Source organism: Dipodomys ordii, unplaced genomic scaffold (genome assembly GCF_000151885.1).
Source record: "Dipodomys ordii isolate 6190 unplaced genomic scaffold, Dord_2.0 Scaffold52, whole genome shotgun sequence".
In the NCBI taxonomy this organism is placed as follows: Eukaryota; Metazoa; Chordata; class Mammalia; order Rodentia; family Heteromyidae; genus Dipodomys; species Dipodomys ordii.
In genome coordinates, this window is record NW_012267268.1 from 4,707,053 (window position 1) to 4,713,376 (window position 6,324).

At 51.7% G+C, this 6,324-nt stretch overlaps 1 protein-coding gene across 2 annotated transcripts in view; it reads left to right on the forward strand.

The window, feature by feature from the left end:
- Positions 1-1,037: 1,037 nt before the first annotated feature.
- Positions 1,038-6,324, forward strand: part of Steap3 (STEAP family member 3, metalloreductase) — a 45,943-nt gene continuing 40,656 nt past the window's right edge. For both annotated transcript variants that reach the window (XM_013020710.1, XM_013020709.1), the window contains exon 1: positions 1,038-1,082. The gene's annotated coding sequence lies outside the window, so the exon portion shown is untranslated. The remainder of the gene's footprint in view (positions 1,083-6,324) is intronic.

Sequence of the window (6,324 nt, forward strand, 5' to 3'; positions counted from 1 at the left end):
AGTCTACGCACCATAGGAAGACCTCACCTAAAACAAATTTTTAAAAGAGTAATTTGGAGCCATTTATCAGGGGCTGATGGGATATTCTAGAAAGAGTTGAAGGGGCTAGGAAATCCCCACTCAATTTCTCGGAAGCTGGGTGAAGTTGGTGTCCCCCTTACTAGTACCTCTATTTCCTCACTTGTTTGGGGAGGGGAGTAGTTGTCAGAAGCAGGTGGTGACTATATCCAGTGACATCCTGAGTCCCAGCTCCCTGCTTATGAAACCCTGACAGTCCCAGGGTAGGGACACTTTGTCAGGATGGTATGGTAACCACAAGGCCCAGGCCTTGAAACTGCAGACTCCAAGAAACAGTCAAAGATCTGCCCTAAGAGACAAGGGATAGGCATGCCATAGGACCACACAGGCCTGGATGAAACTGGCAGAAAAAGGAGAGGCCCCTCTGTCCCACACTTCCATTAGGTGGAGGTAAAGACCCCCCTCCCTCCTTTATTCTGTATTCCCTGCATCTTGGCTTTGGTATACCTCTTCTACAGCCTTAACCTACCAGTGGACCAGCCATTATGACCTCGATTATAAAGGAGTTGAGAAGGAGGTGTCAGAAGTCACTCTGTCCTCCATACCCAGTTGCCCCGTTAACAGACTGTCAGGAGTTCTTGCTCACTTTGTGCAAATCCCCTAGCTAGTCCTGAACTTCCAGTAGGAGCGGAGGGAGGAGAGTCGTTGGTGGCTTCCTCAGATGCAGGGCGGGGCAGAGACCCAGGACCCTGCAGCTTGGCGATTGCAGCCTGGGGTAAGTTGGCCGAGTCGGATAAGCGGTGGCGGCGGGTTGGCTGGTGGCCACCTCCCTGGCAGGCCTGCCAGCGCGGGGCTGGGCAGGGGGCGGAGCTAGCCGGTGGGCGCGGCCGGGGCGGAGCGAGGCGGTGGGTGGGGATTGGGTCACGACGGGAGGCGGAGCCTGGCGGTGGGCGGGGCGCGTGCGGGGCGGAGCCTGGAGCCGAGCCACCGCCTCCGGGGCGGGGCCGGGGAGGGTGGGGGGAACCTGCAGCCAGCGTCGCACCTCGGAGCGGCGGGCCGCTGAGGTGAGTGACTCGTCCCCGGGCCCCGCGGGGCAGTGGGCTGCCTCGGGTCCCCGGGGCTCCCGCCCGGCTGCACCTAGAGTGTTCACTACCCGTCCGGCGAGCTCAGTCCCCTAGAACCGTGCGCCGGGTGGCAGAGGAGCTGGGTCCTGGTGCCCCACCCCGTGTGCAGGGCCGGGCGGGGTGCGGGGGGCGGAGACAGGGGTCCGGACCCTGGGGTGCAGCTGTGGACGCGGCTGGCGGCAGTCCCGCGCACCCCGCGCCTCCCCAGCCGGTCCCCGGGCTGAGCGGGCGGCCGCGGGCGGGACCTTCCGCCCCACGCCTCCCGCGCCGCGGCGGGGGCGCCGACCTTGTACCTCGGAGGCCGGGCTGCCGGGACTCGCCTCTGCACTCGGAGTCCTAGTCTGTAAAGTTCCCCCTCCTGCCCGTTTCCCAGAAATTGGGGAGCCGTCTGCCCGGAAAAGTGTGGTTAGAACTTTGGTCCCTGGTTAGATGAAAGGGAGGGTTGCATTCGGCGTTTTGGATGTCCCGAGGCACGGTTCGCGATGGGTGGAGGAGGTTGGGAGTGGGGGGGGGCAGGGGGAAGGTTTTGTTGGAGATGTGACCTGGGGAACCGAGAGGCCTCCCAGGGTCGGAGGTCACCAGTATATCTCCTGCAGAAGGGGCAGGTGTTAAGTAAATGCCCCCCAGGGAGGTATTTCTGCCCTTCGGAGTGCAGCCATGATGTAATTAATAGCAAATACTTATTGCGAATTTATGTGTGCCACGCCCCTTGCTAAGGGCTGGGTGCACTACATTATGGCTAATCCTCACAGCAGGAAGGCAGCATTATTGCCTCTTGTTCCAGATGGAGGTGCTGAGCCCCAGAAAGCATGGGTATTTTGCAAGTCGCCAGTAGCAAGTTGCAGAAGTAGAATTCCAACCCAGTCTTCTGACTTGGACACCGTAGATGAGCCTACTATTAGGAGAGACAGGTCGTCATTATCCTCAGAAGATGGAATTAAAATGCCCACAAGACCCAAGGGTCTCACCGGGGTGTCCCCCTCAATCACATTCAAGGCCCCCCTGCCTCCTTGCCTCTCTCCCTCTTCTTCCCCCTCTCCAATACTAGGACTTGAACTCAGGCCTGCATGCTCTTGCTGAGTCAAAGGTGACACTCTACCACCTGAGCCATGCCACCACTTCCAGCTTTTTGCTGGCTAATTGGAAATAAGAGTTTCTTGGGGGGCTGGGAAGGTGGCTCAGTGGTAGAGCACTTGCCTTGCATGCTGAAGGCCCTGGGTTCGATTCCCCAGCACCACATAAGAAAAAAGCCGGAAGTGGCGCTGTGGCTCAAGTGGTAGAGTGCTAGCCTTAAGCTGAAGAGCTGAGGGACAGCGCCCAGGCCCAGAGTTCAGGCCCCACGACCGGACCCCCCCCCCCAAAAAAAAAGAGTTTCTTGGATTTGTATGCTTCAAACTGAAATCCTCAGATCTCAACCTCCTGAGTAGCTAGGATTAGAGGTGCAAACCACCAGCACCCAACTTGCTGACAAGTTCTCTTAAAATGTACATGGCTATGTCCTGCTAGCAATTGACCCAATCAGCTAGAAGCATCTGGAGGTCCCAGACTGTTTTATTCATCTCTGTCACCAGTGGCTACAAATGCCTAATTAGTGTGTGATAGATGGATGTCAGAATAGGCATAGTAGGGTAGATGGTGTCACTGGGCAGAGATGGGGGAAGGGGAAGGCTTCTTGGGGAAGCTCTTTGAATGGTACATACGCCCCAGCCAGGCAATCTGGGATGAAGATATGGTTATATTAGCCTCAGAGCCAGCAGTGAGAAACTTAGGCTGGGCCACCTGGTCACCTGAAGGTTGAACAGCCTGCCCCAAACCTGTTGAGGTCTCCAGGACCCAGTCAGGTCACCTGTACAGATATTCCTTTTGCAGAAAGGAGAAATCAAATATATTTCTATCTCCTTTCCTCCTTAGACGGGCTCTTCCTTTCTAGGACTTAGAGACCTGTGTACTGGGCAGGGCCTTGAGGCAGGTTAAAAAGTGAGAGTGTGAAAGTTCTTGACCAAAGTCCAAATCCGCACACCTGAGCACTGGGTGCCGTGAAGGCTGGTGATGTTTGATGGAGGAGAGCCTGGCTTTGGAGTTAGGTGCAGCAGAGTCCTCAGATTTCTTATATATTTCTTCATCTGGATACTTTGCCTAGGGCTTCAGACATGGTATCTTCATAAAGCAGAGGCAGCGGTGCCTGCCTGGCAGTGAGAAACACTAAGTTGTATGAGTACATTGAATAGCTCTTGCTCTTTAGGGATTTGAGTGTCAGTCGAATGGGACCTTCCAGGTTCATTGCCCTTCTGAGCTCTAAGAATGCCATAAAGACAGTTAGGGAGGCCCAGAGTGTAGCTTTCAAGTTCTCTGTGGCAGAGCTGACCTCACTTCCAGGCCCCAGGATAACTGATCAATGTCTTGGCCCATACTGCTAGCCTGGGAGAAGACTTACCTACTTCCTTTTCCATGCAACCTGTAACTGGAAACCTGTTCAGGTTGGGATGAGAGTCCAGGAATAGACATTCAGGAAATGGCTTCTCCTGCCTTGTAGCTGAGACTGTCTCTACCCCTTCCTGCCCTCTATCCATCTGCAGTGGCTAGGATTTCTTGGGCTAAGTGGGCAGGAGCTGAGTTCAGCCCTCCATAAAATTACTTTCTAGGATCTGGACCAGGAATGGGCCTGTGGATTTAAAAGAAAACTTGTCAGTTTAAATAGTTATTAAAACCTAAGGCCAACTTCCTTCCTTCTTCTTTTTTTTTGTGCTGGTTCTGGGACTTGAACTCAGAGCCTTATTCTCCTCCTTAGCTTTTTCACACAAAATTGGTGACCTACCACTCTAGAATGCTTTCACTTACCTATCTTTTCTCTTTCCTTTCGTGGGGCCTGAACTCTGGGCCTGGGCACTGTCCCTCAGCTCTTTAGCTCAAGGCTAGCGCTCTACCACTTGAGCCACAGTACCACTTCCAGCTTTTTGCTTATGTAGTGCTAAGGAATTGAACGCAGGGCCTCAGGCATGCAAGGCAAGCGCTCTACCACTGAGCCACCTTCACAGCCCTAAGTGCTCTTTTTTCTATTGCTACCCTTCTCTGCCAACCCCATTCCTCTCTAAACTTGGAGAGTGGAAGGCAAGTATAGGGTATGCACCTTGGGTGGTATCCAAACATTCTTCAGCTGCTCAGGTCTCACAGCCTCCCATCTGCCCCCTGAAGAGACCAAACTCCCTGTCCAGATTGCTTCCCAAAGATCCCACGTCTCTGCGTTCTCCAGCTTGTCAGCCCCTCCTGTGGTTGGCCTGCTTGTTTAAACCACACACCCACATCTGAGATGACAGTCCTCATCCCTGACCAATCCACCTCCCTGAAGCTAGGCCCTAGGCCAAGCACAGTTGTATACATGAGCTCATTTGTGCTTTGGGACTCTTTGGAGACGATCATGTTATTTTTCCCAACCACATAACTGTCCCAAGGACAAAGAGACTCTTGTTTCAACCTCAAATCTGAGACTCCTAGCTACCGCCAATATTCTGCTTATCATATATTTATTCAACAAGTGTTTACTGAGTACTAATTTTGGCTAGCTACTCTAAAACCAGTTGACTAACACATGTAGCAGGATGAGTGTCACAGCTATCATTTGTTTATTTATTTATTTATTTATTTGCATGCCATAGTGGGGCTTGAACTCAAAGCCTCATGCTCTCCCTTGGCTTTTTGCTCAAGCTTGGTGCCCTATCACTTGACCCACACCTCCATTTCTGGGGGGTTTTTTGCTTGTTATTTAGAGATAAGAGTCTCATGGACTTTTCTGCCTGGGCTGACTTTGAACTCAGATCCTCAGATATCAACCTCCTGAACTACTAGGACCACAGGTATGACCACAGGTGTGTAGCACCTGGCTGCAGCTATCAATGGTTCTCCTCACCCCACTCCCATTCTCTAAATTTCTGAATAAAAGAGTAAGGAAATGGCCTCAGCTAGGCCCAGGGCCCACAGCTACTGTGCATCAGGATTCAAAACCAGAGTTACTGCCTCCCTGCCCCCACGTTAGAGGCATTGGCCACCGTGCTGGAGCAAGGCGGGCAGACATTGATGACTGCTAGTGAATCATAATCTCCTGCCCTTTACTCACCTCAGGGCTTTGAGCCTGTTAGCCAAGTGCTCTACCACCACACTGCACTCCAGCCCCAAAAAGCCCATTTTTAAACCTTTTCAACTATCAGATTAGGAGATTAAGATATAAAATCTATATATAGTTCCAGAGGATAAAACTTGCCTGTGATTCAACTGTAAAGGAATGTGGGGATTGGCAGGCTTTACCAGGTAGAGACCTTGGTTCACAGTCAGACCTCTCTCATCACTCTAGGTTTCTGGTAATTGTGGTGTGTTAGTCTGGCTATCGGGGCAGTAGGTTTGTGATTTTCATGATGGGATTTCAAGGGTGACAGGACATCCACAGTTGGAGTGAGAGCCTATGTGAAGATGAACACACTCTGGGTAAGAAGATAGAGTGTAAATTGGCCCAGAACTGGGCTTTAGTGTGTTTGTTGTATGTTGAGTGTGTTGGGGGAGTTGGCCTGCATTGGGCTTATTAGTGTAGATTGGACTCAATGAGGTTGCTGTCCAGTCAGCTCTAGTGTGGATATGAGGCCTGAGCCGCTTTGGAAGGTGGGACAAAGCCCAAGGCTTCAGTATCTGGTTCTTGCAGATGGCTTATATTGGCCAGATCTAGAAAGGAAGGAAGCCTTGGATCTAGCACCCAAGGGCTGTGATGGGGGCTGGGTGGCCCACCATCCTGGAAGGCCCTGCCCCCAGGAATCCTGGATCTGTGGGTAGAGATGGAGAGCACAACTCCAGGCTGTTAGAAATTTATCCAGGCCAAATAGGATTACATGAAACTACAGAGCTACTGCATGGCAAAGGACATAGCTAGAAAGATCAATAGAAAGCCCACGGACTGGGAGAAGATCTTCACTAGCCATACAATAAACAAGGGTCTCATATCTAAAATATACTTACAACTCAAAAAAATTAATTCCCCCAACAATAAATCCTCAAAGAAACAACTGCCCGATAAATAAGTGGGCTAAAGACTTAAAGAGAAACTTCTCTGAAAAGGAAATAAGAATGGCCAATAGACACATGAAGAAATGCTCAACTTCTCTAGCCATAAAAGAAATGCAAATCAAAACAACATTGAGAT